This window comes from Bubalus bubalis, chromosome 14 (genome assembly GCF_019923935.1).
Source record: "Bubalus bubalis isolate 160015118507 breed Murrah chromosome 14, NDDB_SH_1, whole genome shotgun sequence".
Classification (NCBI taxonomy): Eukaryota; Metazoa; Chordata; class Mammalia; order Artiodactyla; family Bovidae; genus Bubalus; species Bubalus bubalis.
The window spans coordinates 8471585-8488642 of NC_059170.1; the positions used below are offsets into that span (position 1 = coordinate 8471585).

The window sequence follows — 17058 nt, forward strand, 5'->3', positions numbered from 1 at the left end:
GGGTCAGTGCGGGGGCGGGGGGCGGGGAGGTGCTTTCTGGGCAGCCAGCCAGGGGCGGCCGCTGGAGAAACCTAACCCCCACCCTCTCCTGAGCCCCCCTCCTCTGAAGCCGGGCTCCCCTCGTAGTGCGAAGAAAACGTGGAACCCTGGACGCGGTAAAGTCAAGTGGTGAAGGGTCAGATCTCAGACTCGGGGTCTCCGGGGAAAGCTGCCAAGCGGGGAGGGAGACGGCGCCCCTCCTGGGGGCGCTCCCTTCGCGTGCATCTGCGGTTGGAAGCAAGACGGGCACCGCCCCCCGGGGGTTCCTGGGACGCGGCCGAGGGTGGGACTGAGAGGCCGGCCCCCGGCGGCGGGGGAGGGGCGCGATCCGGGGGCGGGGGCCGGGGCTCCCCGGCTTCGGGGTCCCGGCCCGGCGGCCGCCTGAGGCTCGGCGCTGCGCGGCGCTCCTGCCCGGCGGGCGCTGCATTCTCCGAGTCTCCACCAGAGGCTGCGGGAGGAAGGAAGGGATCCGTCCCTTGCACACTTCCCCCCTAGTCAGACACGCACACTCCCTCGCTCCCGCTCGCTCACTCCCTCGCTCTCCCTCGCTCTCTCGCTCACACACACGCGCGCACACGCCGCCGCGGCTCCCCCTCTCGCGCCCGCTCTCCCTCCGGCTCCTCCGGGGCGGCCGCCGGGCTCCGGACTCGCCCGCCAGCCCGCGCCGGGGCTCCCGCCCCACGCAGCGTCCCGAGGCGGCAGGACTAGGGGAGCCCCGGGCCGCTCCCCGAGGTAAGAGCGCGGGGTGCCGCGTGAGGGGCGGCCGGATTGCCGCCGAAGGGAGGCTTGCCCGGCCGGGAGGGAGCCCCCCCTGGCCGGCGGGAGTGGCCCGGCAGGCAGAGCGGGGAGGGTGGAGGGCGCGCGAGCCTCCCGCCGCAGGGGGAGCCCGGGTGCCCGCGCCCGGCCCCCGCGTGCCCCCTCCTCTCGGCAGGGCGGGCGGGGAGGGAGTTTCCCACGTCCAAACTTTCCCCGGCGCGGAGCCGAGCCGCCGCCTCTCTGCCCGGAGCCCGCGGCCCCCACCTGCCCGCCCACCCAGCCCCCTCCAACCCCGCCTGCCGCGCGCCGCGAAGCCGCCGGGACCCCCGCGGGTCACCGGGTGGCAGCGCCCGGGGCCGAGCCCGCGCGCCGAAAGGGGGCTGGGAAGGGGGCGCACAGCCTCAGCCCGGGAGGCCGGGACCCAGGCGTTCCCGGCGCGCACAGCACCCCCCACCGCCACCCCCTGCTATGGGGTTTCGACTCCCGGGCCCCTCCCAGAGGCGGGGTCCGAGCCGGGAAATACCGCACGGCGTGAGCGTGTGCGCGGGTGTGTGTGTGTGTGTGTGCGCGCGAGGTCGTGCCGCGTCCGGGGGCACCCGGAGGCTCTCAAGCCGCGGCGACACGCGCGGCTGCGGCCACCTCGGGGGGAGGGGGAGAGCTGGCCCGCGGGGCCCACCAGCGCGATCCCGCTACCCTGGGGCCGTCGGGCCAGGTGGCAGACCGGGCGGCGCTGCCCTCTTCCCTAGCATCCGGCTCCGGCAATAATGTCCCTTCAACGGAAAAAGGACAGGGCCGACGGCCTCACGTCCAAAGGGAGCGCCGCCTGGGGCTGACCCTAGGGGGCTCGGGCGCTGGTGGGGGTGTTGTGGGTTGTATGGGCGCGCTGGGTGCTGGGCGGCCCGCGGAGGGCACCCTCGGGCACCCGTCTTACTAGGGCCGGACTTGACCTCGCCTCTCCTTCTTGCCGAGCCCTGTCAGGCCCCTGCCCCAGCCCGGGCGCGGCAGGAGACCACCAGGCGGGGCTGCAGCGGGAGAGCTAATCTGGAGCCCCTCGGGATCTCCTCAAACTGCAGGGGGCACCCCCTGGTGGCGGGCAGAGAAGCCGCCGTTCGAAGCCGCTGGAGGCTTCCCACGTTCGCGCTCCGGGGAACCCTCTTGTCTTCTCTGCCACCCCTTCGCTGCCTGGCCTGAGGTTGCACAAACCAGCTCTGCTCTCTAGGTCTGGTTCCAGCTTTCTCTGGGTCCCTGGGTCTGGCCAAGGTGCCCCCCACCCCTAGCACGGGCAGCGGCACATTTGAGGGTTTTACCTGCTGCCAGCCCTCTTAGGGAGCCCCTCCTGCGAGGTTCTGGGTCTTATCCTCTTCCTCTCGCGCTAGTCAGCGCCACTGCTCGACATCAGCGTCAAGATTGCCTTGGAACCCACAGGCTCCTTCCTAACCACCATGGCCCTTTCTCTGTTTTTAGTACCCCTACATTTGTCCATCAGTGCCCACTCTGTCCCCCTTAATTGCCCCTGTTCTACAGTCCTTTGGGGGCTTTTTGTCTCTACACCCATCCTTTGGTCTTGACCCATCTATGACCATTTCTCCTCCACCCATCTGCCTGCCTCAGTTTCTCCCTGGCCCAGCTACTTCACCCACCCCTATTCCTCTCCATCTTCCATTGTCTTGGACGCTCCTCTTACTTTCTTCCTGGAAAGGAAGGCCATTGTTGACATTTTAACCCTGCTTCCTAGGGGTGTCTAGTTCCCTCCGGGGACCACCCCTGCCAGGGCCTGTGGGGCAGGAGCTTTGCAAAAGCTGCTGAATCTCTCTCAGCCTAGGGGCAGCCGTCTGTCCCGAGAAGCCGGCTGGCTGCTGGCTCCCGGAGATGAAGAACCCCCTCCCCTGTTCCTGACATTAGAGATCACCTGGTGCCCCCTTCCCCTTTTAGAATCCCAAGTCACACGATAAGCGATAGCCACAGACAGAATGGGATCCCAGGTGTCCTGACTTCCAGGCCTCATCAATTCTCCGTACATGTCGGGCAGGTCTAGGGGGAAACGAAGCAGTTTCTTGCCTTCACGTTGCAAGCAGAACAAGAAGACGCCTGCTTAAATGCAAGAGGTGTTTAAATTATACCCCCACCCCCACCCCTGCTGAGCACCTTGGTCAGTACCAGGGAAAGCTGTTGAAATGTCTTTTGCAGAGAAGCCTACATAATAGACACTGAGGATGCTGCAGTTCAGCCCCTACAGGTTCGATGTGATCCCCAGCAAGTCCCAGCCCTTCTATGAAAAGTGTGTGTGCTGTGTTCTCCAGCGTTTTGGTTGGTCTGGAATAATTGTGCCTAGAGGCGGGATTTCCAATCCCCCAGCTGTCTGCCAGGCCTCTTAGGCCTTGGCAAAACTCTGCACTTCTTGGCCCTCTGGGGGAGGGGTGCTGGGCAGGGACCCCAGGAGGGCCTGTCTCCTCTGAGTTAGCAAAGTTTGTAACAGCCAGTTTATTTACCACATGAGCGATAAGAGTCAGCCAATTAAATTTCCTTGCCTCTCTGTTCTTTTTTTTCCTCCCCTTTTTTCTTCCATCAGGAAGCTCCATTCGGAAATGCAGCCTCAGGTATTCGGAGAGAGAGAGAATGATTCCTGTTTATATAACTCCGGCAGCAGCCGGTGCGGCTCAGCCTGGGAGGGGGTGGGAGCTGAGAATGGAGTCAGTGTGGTTCCAGGAAAAGAAGAGACCCTAAGGAGATGGCTTGGGCTGGGGCCTCAGGCCTGGGAGCTCCCCCATCCTGCCCTGGGGCGACCCAAACAAGGCACTAGGGATTGGGGACAGAGAGTCCACCCCACTAAGTCTTGAGGAGACCCAGGCCTCAGGCTAGGCTTAGGGAGTAAATTTTCATGGCCCCCGCGAGGGTTGGGTGTACCCTCCACTGCCCCTGGACTCCTCCAAGTGCCCTTAAGATGGAGCTCTTGACTAGAGGCCTTTGCTTCCTAGAAGCTTGTGATTCAATATAGGCCTCTCTAGAGAAAGTCTAGACTTTTTTTTTCTAAAACTACCAAGGACAGGCTCTGACCTTAACTTTTTCATCAGGGCAATGGGCATAATTGAATTTTGTCTTTTCTCCCATGGAGGAGTCAAGTACTAATAAGAAATTTGTCTGAAAGATGGTCTGAGCTCTAGGTATCTGCCAGAGGGAATGTTTTTCTCATTGAGAATGATGCAGAGTGGCTGGCAGGACAAGGTGGATGGAGGCATGACTGTCATATACAGTTGGATAGGTTGTTGACTGTTCAAGGAGACTCAGTACAAAAGGAGACGAAGGCCGGAAATCTATCTTAAGCTCCACTCAGCAAATCAGGTGCCCTAATGGTAGACCATGTCCTTCCTCTGGAGGAAGGGACACTGTTCTCTAATTTACAAAATAGTTTTCATATACCCTCTGGCCATGGGCCTGTCGTGCTACAGGCCCCCAGAGGAAGATGTTTCTTTAATTCCCACAAAAGTAGCCCTCTTAGGGGTTAGGGATATACATGCTGCTTACTCGTTAGCCCAGTTCTTTTAACCTTGTGGACGCCCTCCTGAATACGTGAGTCTGGGTCTGAACACATGTTGTGCAGGGACCTGGAGGGATTCCCTTCCTCCCCGCAAGTCTTCTTCCATACGCCATCAGCAGGCCCCTGTCTGTGGTCACATTGAGATTAAGTGAGGAGCTTCTTGGTTTCTCATCAGACCCAGAGCCTTCAGCCATCCACTTGCAACTAAGCAACCTCTTTTGTGTAATATAAACAGCTAATTAAGAACATGGGCCTTGGAGTCAGACCAGCCTGAATTTGTGACTTGCTAGCTGTGTGACTTGGGAAAAGTTACTTTGCCTCTCTGAGTCTCAGTTGCCTCCCTTGAGAAATGGGAGGGAAAAGGTTCTACCTGCCATATTGAGTTGTGAAGATTACAGGTGCGTGAGTATGTAAGGTGCTTAGCAGAGTGTTGTTACTGCTATTATCCCTCTATCTGTCCCTTGGTTTCCACGGGGCTGAAGGCAGCAATTCCTGTTTAGTTTTGTACATGATTTTGACCGCCTGCACCCCTGATGAGTCAGGACCACTGGGATCTGTCTCTGACCTCCTTCAAGGGACATGCCAGTCCCTGCATGTGCCTGGGGCATCAGAACACATTCGAGATTCCCACAGGTTCATTTCACCCTAGTTTCTACCTCTTTTCTCACTCCCATCTGTCCCATGGTCCTCTGCTCTGGCTCAGACCTCACCAGCTTTGCCTAAATCGTTGTGGCAGCCCCCTTCCTGGCCTCCCAGCCTCTGATCCCCTCCCCACTGCAATCCCTGCTGCAGCCAGAATGATCTTTCCCTAACGCAGGTGGGATCGTGTCACTTGCTTGATTAAAACCCTTCCATGGCTCCCCATCGCCTACTGAATTAAGTCCAGACTCCGCACCGTGACATTCAAGGTCCTTGTAATCCGTCTGCATCCTCCTTTATCTCCCACTGTTCCTCCAATCCGACACTCCCGCGTTCAGCCACACCTGCCCTTCTACCTGAACACCCTTCCCCTGAAGATCTTTCAGTGCATTAAAGACCCAACTCAAATAGTACCCATCCCATGCACCCACCCAGTCGTCTGTCTGACTATCCATCCATTCGTTATCCAGTTTAAAATATATATTTGCACATCCTTGTCAGATGTTTACTATGTGCTAAGCACTGTGCTAAATGCTAGAGATACAACAGGGAACAAGCAGACAGGATCCCAGCCAACCGGAATCTGATGGTCCTGGGAAGGAGACAGACAATTAAACAATTCTCATAAGCCATGCTAAGAGCCAAGCCTCAGCAGAGGCTTCCAGGAGGAAGTAGTGGTTAAGCAGGGACCTGCAGGTTGATTAGCAGCTATCTAGGAAATAAAAGGGGTGGGGCAGAGGAAAGATGGGAACAGGCTCCAGGCCAGGGAGTGAGGGGTACCCAGGTCCAGAGGTGAGAGAGAATATTGGAGGAACTGCAAGTTTAGTTGGCTGAAATGGAATGCAGAGAGCTTGGAGTCCAGGAAACAAGGCCAGCGAGGTGGGTGGAAGCCTGGTCCTGTGGGTCTTGAGAGCCACGAAGAACAGTTTGGACTGCATCGTGAGAGCCGTGGGGATCGACTCGGGTTTTCAGCAGGGGAGTGACATGACTACACTGCCTTGAGAAGCCTCACTTTGCTGCAGGTGGAGGATGGACTAGGGGGGAAGATGATGCTGAGTGCTGCCAGTGGCTGGGTCTGGGGAGTAGTGGGAGATGGTGAGGTTGGAGGAGGAGGATGGCAGGGCTGGGAGATTGGGCAGACATGGCAGACAGGAGGAGTCCCTGTTTCTAACTTGGGAAGCTGTGTGGGTCATGCAAGGAGCAAAGCTTTCAAGAGGTAGAAACCAGCAGTGGACAGAGCCTATGTGAGGCGCTACTGGGACAGGCCGTGGAGATGCCTGATGGATAGTTGTACAGAAAGGACTGGGCCACCCTGAGAGTTCTAGGCCAGAAATAGATCTTTGAAGCTGCAAGGATGGATGAGATAACCCAGGATAAGTGTAGAATGAAAAGAACCTTGAGGGACCATCAAATTTCAAGGACAGGGACATCCCAGGAAGGTTTCTCTGATCCATCCAGATACATAGGAATGACTTTCATCTATACTGAGCCCCCTAGCAATTAGGTTTTGTTTTGTTCTTCCTATCTGAATGTATCATCAAGTGAATCCACAGTTCTTAATCAGGGGTGATTTAGCCCCCCACCTCAGGGGACATTTGGCAATGTCTAGAGACTTTTCTGGGGCTTCCTTGGTGGCTCAGTAGTTAAGAATCCACCTGCCAGTGCAGGAGATGCCAGTTCAATCCCTGGGTCAGTAAGATCCTCTGGAGAAGGAAATGGCAACCCACGCCACTATTCTTGCCTAGAAAATCCCATGCTCAGAGGAGACTGGCAGGCTACAGTCCATGGAGTGGCAAAAGAGCTGGACACGACTTAATGGCTAAACAACAACAGAAGACTTCTCTGGTTGTCACAAGTAGGTGAGGGACTGCTCCTGGCATCTAGTGGGTAGGAGTCAGGGATGCTGCTAAACATCCTACGATGCACAGGACAGGCTCCACACTATGAACTCTGCAGCATTGATGGTACAAAGAGTGAGAAACCCTGCCCTGGATGAGAAGATCCTGAAGGCAGGCTCTGAGTTTTTTTCATTTTTTCCTCCCAGCATCCAGCATAGCAAGTGACATAGAGCTAGCTACCCCCGCTGTATCAAATTTGGGTTTGAGGAGCGCAGGGTGCGGGGGTTTAGTTCATTCAGCAGTGAAGCCTACAGTACCTACAACCCAGCCTTACCCAGGGTTGCCCGGCCCATCTCCAGAAGGCTGGACCAGCCCACCGATTCAGAATGGACGGAAGGATGAACCGATGGGACAGACCCGCTGAAAAACTGCCAGAACCCCAGAGACTAGGGCATATTGCTGTGGACGTTTCGCCAGCCTCATTTTTCCCTTGTCTTGTTAGCTTCTGTCATTTCTTTATCACCCGAGTAAATATATGTTATTTTTTTTAACCAGGCAAGTTACAGATAAACAATATGAGAAACATGACAGCCTCCTGATTAAGAGCACGGGCTCTGGAGTCAGAGAAAGCCAAATTTAAATCCTTAGCTTTGCTACTTACTGAGTGAGCCTCTGTTTCCTCGTCTGTAAGGTGGTTTTAATGAAGCCACCTTGTGGGATTGTAGAAGAGTAAATGAAGTGATAAAGACAAAGGGCTTAGCCCAGCGCTGGGCTTGTTGGAAGTCTTCAATATGGGGTCACTACATATGTTTGTGGGCCTCCCAGTTGGCTCAGTGGTAAAGAATCCGCTTGCCAATGCAGGAGACCCGGGTTCAATCCCTGGGACAGGAAGATCCCCTGGAGAAGGAAATGGCAACCCGCTCCAGTATTCTTGCCTGGGAAATCCCATGGACAGAGGAGCCCGGTGGGCTACAGTCCTTGGGGTCACAAAAGAGTTGGACATGACTGAGTGACTAAACAATAACAACTTGTGCATGTATGTGTGTGGAAATTTATATGTATGTATATAAATGTGTCTTTTTGCACATGAAGGCATTTTTAATTAGCCATAATCCCACCACCATTTGGCTAACATTTCCGTGCATATCTTCCTGACTTATGTGGATTTTTAAAAAATAAAAATGGCATCTTGCTTTATCCATAGGCCTTTGTAACCTGCTTTTTTCTCTCTATAATATATTGTGAATGTCTTGCCATTTCGATAAATATACATCTACATCATCATTTTTTAAGAGCTGCATGATTCTCCACTGTGTGGCTGGACCATCATTCATTTAACCAGCCCCCACTATTGGCCATTTGGGTTGTTTCCAATCCTTTGCGATTACAAACAATTCTGCCATGAACATCCTTGTACACACGCCTTCACGCTCTTGTCCGATGATTTCCTTGGGGACCACTCGGACATTTTTGGCAGGAGACACGTGGCCCTGACCAGATTTCTCAAGCAGAAGCCCTGGGGCCCAGAAAGGAGGGGCTGGGGGTCCCCAGGGGAAGGAAGAGGATGCCGGATGGCCAAGAAATGTTTTCGTCCCCGAAAAGCAGGTTCCCATGTTAACACTGGGCTTCTCTAGGAGCGAAATAGCCCCACCCTATCTCTCTGTTGTCGCTGTGGTGCTTGCTGAGAAAGGTGCCAGGGGTGGGGAGGTGGACTCTGTGTGTGTGTGTGATGGGCAGAGTGACAGGTACCAGGCAGGCAGGGAGACAAGGTGGAGGGGCCTGGGCAGGCTGATGGATGAGCAGCTGAGGCAGATGGATCCAGGTCAGTGGGCAGACAAGATGATGGGCAGTGATGGGCTGGACAGATCCAGGGGACCACAGACATAGGACTGCGGCCTCACAGTGGAGCCCACAGGAGCTAGGAGCTGAAATCCTGTATTCAGGGACAAGGAGTTCCTGGGAGATGCAGCCAGGGTCCGAGGCCAAGAGGCTCCTAGGAATTCTTCTAGCATCCAAGCGGCTGCTCAGGATTTAGCACATCAGAGTTGAAAGGATCTTTAGGTGTGGATGGGTCCAGGCCTCCTCTACAGATGGGGAACTGAGACCCAGGGGAGGAGGGAATGTGCCAAGGGTCCTACAGGATCTTGGCAGCAGACTGGTTCCTCTGCCTCTAATTTAGTCCTTTTTCGTTTCCATTCTTTGAAACGAGCCTCTCACCTGGGCTTGAAAGGAAGAGGGCCAGGTTGGCAGAGGGGGAGGTTATGACCCAGAAGGGGAAGGGAACTGGGAGGTCAGAGTGAGCCTGGCCATGAATCTGTCCTTCTATCCCCCTCCCACGATTCTCTTTCCGCCACCCTCCTGCGTACTTCTGAAAGCACACACCCAGGAGCCAGACGGAAAGTTCCTGCTGTGGCTCTGTCACTAGCTCCATGACCTCAGAGTCAGCTCACCTGTGCCTCAGTTTCCCACCTGTACCTACCTCAGAGATTTGTTGAAAGGATTACACAAGTGAATAGACGTGCAGCCCTGGGACGTCCCTGGTGGTCCAGTGGTTAAGAGTCTGCCTTGCAATGCAGAGTGCGCAGGTTCAATCCCTGGTCAGGGAACTAAAATTGCACATCAGAGAGAGGGGGGCAACTAAGCCTGCACCCCGCAACTACCGAGCTCAGGCACTCAGGAGCCTGTGCTCTGTGATGAGAGAGGCCCATGCACCATGACTGGAGAGGGGGAAAAAAAACTAAAGAAGCCCTTCAGGAGTGCCTGGCCCTTAGGAAGTGCTCCATGATGTTAACTGCTCATATGCCACTATCTCACCTTTAATTTTCCTTTGCCTTCTGTATGGGTGGGTGCACACTCACAGGCGCCCCCCAAGCACGCTGTATCCTCCTTGACGGCAAAGACTGTCTTTCTCATCCTGTCTCTCATCTTTGCTTCTCACCACCAGGGCCCTCTTAACCAGTTGGGCACGTACACAGTAGGTGCTGACTGAAGGTGTCTTTCAAAAGCTGATTATTTATTTTTGGTTGCACTGGGTCTCCGCTGCTGCCCTTGGGCTTTCTCTGGTTGCGGTGCACGGGTTTCTCAGTGCGGTGGCTTCGCTTCTCTTCTCCTGGTTGCAGAGCTCCATGGCTGCAGTAGTCAGGCTTAGTTGTCCGGTGGCATGTGGGATCCTCCCAGACAAGGGGTCTAACCTGTGTCCCCTGCACTGGTAGACAGATGCTTCACCACTGGGCCACCAGGGCAGTCCTCAGTGAATGTGTCTTGACGTGGCTTGTGGACTATATGCTGTTGAAGGGATTCGGGAGGCAGCCTTGGAGCTGTGTGTTGAGGTCCAGGAAGGCAGTGTCACAGGAGGGGGCAGGGAGGTGGTGGTGGGACAGCATGAAGGAAGCCGGGAAGCTTGGGGGAACGTTTGGGTTACAGCTCCTTGCCTGCTGTGACCAGAGCACCAAGCCAATAAAGGGAGGCGTGAGAGAGGCTGAGAAAGGGGGCAGGAGTTTAGCAGAATTCAGAAGGGTGGGCCTCTAGGCAGGGGAACGCAGGCCATAGGGAACTGTTGACTAGAGATTTAAGGATGATCAGGCTGATGGCGTTGTTTTAGGATCGACTTGAATGAAAGAGAAAGGAAGCAGTAGGCAGCTGGAATTGTCCCAGTGACAAGGGGGTTTGGGGCTTGAATGATGCTGAGGGGAACAGGGGCCAGGGGGCCAAGGTACCAGGGAAACAGGATCAACAGGGCTGTTGGTTATGGAAGATGAGGGAGACGGAAGAATAAAAAATGTTGAGGTCTCAGGCCTGGGCGTCTGGGAGAACTGGGATGCCATCAACCACGTTAGGGGACTATACTTGGGAGATATGGGGAAAGGGGAGATGCCAGCTAAGATTATTCATCCATCCAGCCTCCCATCTAAGCCGTCCATCCATCCACCATCCCATCCATCTTCCTCCTGCCCACCTGCCTCCATTTAAACATTCAACTGCCAAGTCCACCCCTTCCTTCTCCTTCCTCCACCCCTCCATCCATTCGCCCGTCATCCATCACACAGGTACCTCCACTACCATTCTTTCCATCTTCTGCTGCCTATTTGTCCACACTTGTCCATCTATAATCCTCCAACTTATTCATTCATCCAAGCTACATTTCTTGTGAGCCTACAATGTGCCAGGCTCTGGTAAAATATTTTGCTAGCTTGATAATTAAGACAGTGATTAGAAAAGCCAATGAAAGGGACCAGAATTCTTTTACCTGAAAAAAAGAAATTTGAGAGGCCTCCATCTGTCGCTAAAGTTATAGGGGATGCCCTGAAAGAAGGTGTGTTCTATTCCCAGGATAGAATAGAGGACATTGGCTGCACTTGCAGCTGGAGGGATTGCAGTTAGCTTGCAGGGAGGACTACCTTAGTGATCATTACAGGTATCTGAAGTACCTCCCTGATCATGTGTTTGGGCTAAAAGGGGAAATGAAATCTATAGGGGTGACTTAGAGGGCATGAGTGTAGACTGGGCCATTGATGGAGCCGTGGGTGGAGAAGGACTCAGGACTTGCCTTGAAGAATGGTGTGGGAGTGCAAGAGAGGAGGACCAAGGCGAAGGGAACTTGCGGGGAGGCAGACAAACCTGTGGCTGGGATGAGCCAGGGCGCAGTAGGGCCCCTTAGTTCTGAAAACAGCCCCTCACTCAGCCTCCTTCCCTTCACAAGCCAACTTTTCTCTCTGACCCTCAGCTCTTACACAGCCCTGTCCCCTTCCCAAAGCCCCTGCTCCCCATTTAGTCCTTGATCCCATCCCTGAGCCCCTGTTCCCTCTTCAAGCCTTTGTTCCCCGAAGACCCCCAATCTCCACACAAATCCCCCATTCTCAGAGCCTGCACCTCTTCTCTGAGCCCCCGTCTCTTTGTGGGATCCCTCTCCTCTCATGGCAGAGAGCCCCCAGACTCCCCAGCAGAGCTCTCGCCACCCCCTGCAGAGCCTCCACTGCCTCCTGGAGCCCAGAGCCTCTTGCTGAGCCCCAGCCTCTCCTGGACACCCAGGTCCCTCGCAGAGTACGTACCACTTCACTTGACTCCGGACCACTTTCTGCATGCATTTCCCTTGTTCTCTAACTGCACCTCGGCCCCTGTTCTGAACCCTCCTCTCCTCTCTGAGTGCCCCCCAACCCCGCCATTCCCTCATGGAGCCCTTCCTGCCACCCCCGTCTCAGGGACCAGACCTCACACTCCAGGTTCTGTCCACCAGCAGGCACTGACTCCAGCTCTATAGCCATCCCTGGAGCTCTGCATCAACCCAGCCAACCCACAAGATCCTCCCCGCAGCCTGTGCAGTACCCTGGTCGGGGGGTTGGTTTGGGGATGGGAGGGTCCTTCAAGTGGGCCGGACTCAGGGTGGAGACCAGCAGCTTTGGCAGCTCAGCTCAATTCCATTCCTGGGCTGGGAGAAGCTGGAGACTCTTGACTGCTTCTGGGTTAGGAAAACGACCACAAATTAGAGAAAATGCTTTGGGAAATTGCTCTGCTGGGGGAGAGGGAGGTCGCCTCAGAATGGAGGGAAAATAGCCCGAAGCCAGCACTGGCTCCCTGTGGCCTCAACCGTAGGCTCCAAACCATCTGCTTGGCATTTGAGGCCCCAGTGCATCATCTGACCTGGTCACCGGCTGAGTGCTAATGCCCACCTGGCCCAGCTAAGCTGTTGCTCCCAGGTCCGTTCTCACCTGCAGGCCTTTGCAGACCTGGGCTGATCTCTTCCCCCTACTCAGCCTGAGCACCCTCTTTTGTGGGCCATTGTTACCCGTCTTGATTCTGATAGTCCCCTCAAGGACAGGAGGGCTTCCCCAGTGGCTCAGCAGTACAGAATCCCCCTGCAATGTAGGAGATGCGAGTTTGATCCCTGGGACGGGAAGATCCCCTGGAGAAGGCAATGGCTACCAACTCCAGTATTCTTGCCTGGAGAATCCCATGCACAGAGGAGTCTGGCAGGCTACAGTCCATAGGGTCCCAAAGAGTCAGACACCACTGAAGCGACTGAACACACCCACACAAGAACAGGACCGATGTCTTCTACTAAAGGCAGACAGGCAAATGGATCTAGGCACCCATCCTCATCTGCTACATACTGGCTGAGTGACTTTGGGCAAGTCTCTTTGACTTTCTGAGCCTCATTTCCTCATCTGTAAAATAATTTTCTTCTTCTTATTATTCTTATTATTTGTAATATAAGATAAGCACAGTACCTGCTTCATAGGGTGTTTCGTTCAGTTCAGTTCAGTTGCTCAGTTGTGTCCAACTCTTTGCGACCCCATGAATTGCAGCACGCCAGACCTCCCTGTCCATCACCAACTCCCGGAGTTCACTCACGTCCATCGAGTCAGTGATGCCATCCAGCCATCTCATCCTCTGTCGTCCCCTTCTCCTCCTGCCCCCAATCCCTCCCAGCATCAGTCTTTTTCAATGAGTCAACTCTTCGCATGAGGTGGCCCAAGTACTGGAGTTTCAGCTTTAGCATCATTCCTTCCAAAGAAATCCCAGGGCTGATCTCCTTCAGAATGGACTGGTTGGATCTCCTTGCATAGGGTGTAGTGAGGATTAAATGAACTAATATTGATAAACAGAACACTGCCTGGTACCTACTGAGCTCTGGAAAAGGGTTTGTCAAATGAAATGGATGAAACATTCAGGGATGTGGGCGTGGACGGCACAGGTGCTCAAGCAGGGTAGGGAATGGGCTTTCAGAATTGGACTTTTGTAGAGCTAGAGTCCAGCCAGTTATCCATCAGACTGGCCTCTTCCTGAATAATGAGAGCATGGGATGTTCTCTGAGTGAAAGGGCTTTTTCTGGAGACTGCTGGAGTGCTTTGTTCAGAGGAGGGTGGGCCCAGGCACACTGCACACAGAGGCTGTCTCTGCAGAGGGCAGAAGGGAAAGGCATCCAGCCTTCTCAGAGGCACCTCTGAGCCCTGAGGGCCTCACCTGCCCTTTTCTCTGGTCCAGTGGAGTCCCCTGGCATGACTGTTCTCTCCCTGCCGTGACAGGTGATTGCTGTGTTCCTATGACCAAGACATCTGTCAGGGCATCTCAGGGAATTCCCTCCTACAGTCTGGCTGAGCAGGGAGTGAAGGGTTCGTCCTGGAACCCGCTGCTCCCTGTAGCACCGGGAAAGAACAGTGACCCAGGCACAGTCCTAGCTCTTGAGGAAATTTGGGAGAAACAGCCCATTCCTGGAGTCCCTCTTCCCCTGGGGTCTCTGTTTCCTCATTTGTCCTCTTCCTTTTTACAGAGTGGTCCCTCCACTTGCCCCTCTTTTTTCTCCTCCTCCCAAGGCTCTTCCCTAAGCAGAGGATGGGAGGGGCTCCCAGGGAGGAGAGGGAGTTTGTAAAAACTGGGGGCATGACTGGAACTTCTGATTGGCTGGTCAGGGCTATTCTTTTCCCTGGTTGCCATAGCAGCCATTTCCTGGGGTTGTCAGTGATGAAACTCATAACATTGTTTTCAAATAATCCGTGTAATTGAAATAACAATTGAGCTGTTAACTCGTCTCTCACACCCGGACTGGGACAGATCCTCCTTGCCTGATACCCTCCTGCCCACACTAGGAAGCTCTGGTCCCTGCCCACCTCTCCAAGAGTCCAGCCCCTTTCTTGGGTTGGAGGAAAGGGGAGGAGGTAGATTTATTATAAAACCCAGGAAACCCAGGCCCCTAGAGTTGAATTAGAACTCAGAAACCAGAATTCACATCCCCCCTCCCCATCTTTTGCAACCAGAGGTGCAGAGGAGGAAACCAGAGGCTTAATCAGCGTCCCAGAGGAAGGAAACAGGTGAGCTAAGACATGCAGTTTGGTTCATTGGTGGAAGTTGAACTTGATGTATTACACGGAGGGAGTCAAGCTTATACAAACTTTAAGGACTTGAGCTTGTCTGAATCTTTACCCACATCTACCCCCATTTTTCAAGTGAATAACTGAGGACCCGGGAAGTTAAGTTTAATACAAGTGTTTTTTAAAATAACTGTTGATTATAACAACATAATACTTGTTGAATGGGTGGATCTCAAAGAGAACAGACCACTTCTGTCTCTCTTCACTGCCCCCTGCCCAAGCCAGGAACTAAGATCTAGTTTCCTCACTCAGAGGACTTCTTAGAAAAGGGGGTTGAGAGTGATTCAGGCACTTGTGGCTTTAGAGAAAGAGGCGGACAGATTCCTGGAGGAGATAATGGGAGACATTCCTGAAGTACTGAATCCCCCCGCCCCCACTGCTGCCATTCACCCCAGGTCAGAGGGTGTGTATTCAGAAGCATAAATGTGAGGAATGCAGGTCCTTGTTCAATCCTCGGTCTGGGGTGGGTTGAAAAATGGAAGAAGCAAGGCCTCTTCTATTAGTAAATGTCTCTGTGCACATGTAGGGAATGCAGTTCTGCACAGACAGCTCCCTATAGTGGCAGCTCCACGAAGTATAAAAGCCTTAAGAAAAGGGGAAAAAAGTGTATCTGGTCGCTGTCCAAGGTACTTGCTGGGGCTGCAGACTGTGTGGGTGGCTGGGGCGGCAGGCACTTGCGGGGACTGGGGGTGGGGACAGTTCTCTGAATGTGAGACTGGGGAACAGCAAGAGGTTGGCTTCCTTCCCTGGATTCTGGAGTGCTGGAACCGCTAAGGGTCTTGGCAACCATCTACTCCGTCCATTCATTCATTCTTACTTATTCAACATTTATTGAGCACCTACTCTGTGCCAGGCACTATGCAGGCCACGAGGATATGAGACCTAGGGATACCCAGTTTTCTCCACCTTCAAGGACTCTTTCAGTCTTTTGGGGAATACACACACATACACACACCCTTCATGGGGGAAATGACTTGGGCTCAGTCTTGAAGGATGAATTGGACTTCTTCAGGTGGAGAGTGGAATAAATAGCATTTCAGAGGGGCAGCATAAACAAAAAAAGTGGAGTATTCACAGTTTAGAGGACAACAGGAAGTTCTGTGTGGCTCAAGTATTGGTTGCCTTTGAAGAAACTGAGTTCTGAAAAAGGTCAGTGACTTACCCACAGTGCCACCTGAAGCTGGGGCTAAAACACAATACCTTAGTTTTTCAGAGAACCAGAATTTCAGAGCTAGTTGGGTCTTTGAAAGACTCTAGTCCAATCTGCCCATTTTTCAGATGGTAAAATAGAGGGTCAGGGATGTTCGGTACTGTGCTTGAGGTTGTATAGGAAGGATGTAGCAGAGCTGGGATTTGAAATCTGGTCTGTTTGATATCAGAGCCTGAGCCGTTTTCATGAAACCAAAGCTAGGAGCAGAACGCACTCTCAGGGGCAAGTTCTGGCTGCCCCAGGAGGACCAGTGTGTGGAGTGGGACAGGCAGCCAGGGCCTGTCGTATTGTTCAGTGCACTGAATACTTGCACAGGAGGAGCACAACTTCAGCAGAAAAGCTCAGAAGCAAGAAAGTCCTCTTGGCTGCAGTGAGCTTGGTCCTACTTGCAGTCCTGCCCCGACCCTCTGGGTGACCTTGAGCAAGACGTTATCTCTCTCCAGGTCTCAGTTTCCATGATCATTTATATCATAGGAAGCTCCTCCTTGCCTTCTCTCTGGGGCAGTTGTTCTCAATAGCTAGGGGGAATGGGGCACGATTTGGACCCCCCCAGGGGATGAGTGGCAGTGTCTGGAAACAGCCTGCTTGACAGGCGGTGCCCTTGGCATCTAGCGGGTAGAGGCCAGGGATGCTGCTGAGCACTCTGCACATGGAGGACAGCCCCCACCACAGAGAATGATCCAGACCAAAATGTCAACAGAGCCAAGAAGGAGAGGCCCTGCAGTCTGAGCCTTGTTTGTGAAGACCAAGTGAGGCCACCAGGGCAGGCCCCAAGTGCCGTGCAGAGATGGACCCCAAGCTGCAACGCAGAGAATCCAAAGTGGCCTTGATGTCGGGCAGACCTGGCTGTGTTGAGAAGTACTTAACCCCTCTGAGCCTCCATCGCTTCATCAGTGAAACAGAGGCAGTAATAATAGCACCTATCTCCGGAAACTGTTGAGAGGGTGTGATGAGATCATGTATGCAGATGGCAGAGGAAGACGGCAACACGGGAAGTTGGGGGGCCCACCTCCAGAGGGGAGCACCCCAAAACCCTCTGCTGCAGACGCAAACTCTAAGCCTTTTAGCTCCAACTCCAGAGTCAGCTCTGCCATGCAGAGCTATGGGATCTTAGGCGTCTTCACCACTCTGTGCGTCAATTTCTCACCTGTAAAATGGGGATGACAATCGTATTTA

At 54.1% G+C, this 17058-nt stretch overlaps 1 protein-coding gene across 2 annotated transcripts in view; it reads left to right on the forward strand.

Moving 5' to 3' along the window:
• Positions 1-378: 378 nt before the first annotated feature.
• The window catches only part of CDH22 (cadherin 22), a 141968-nt gene continuing 125288 nt past the window's right edge, over positions 379-17058 (forward strand). For both annotated transcript variants that reach the window (XM_006051397.4, XM_044927582.2), the window contains exon 1: positions 379-771. The gene's annotated coding sequence lies outside the window, so the exon portion shown is untranslated. The remainder of the gene's footprint in view (positions 772-17058) is intronic.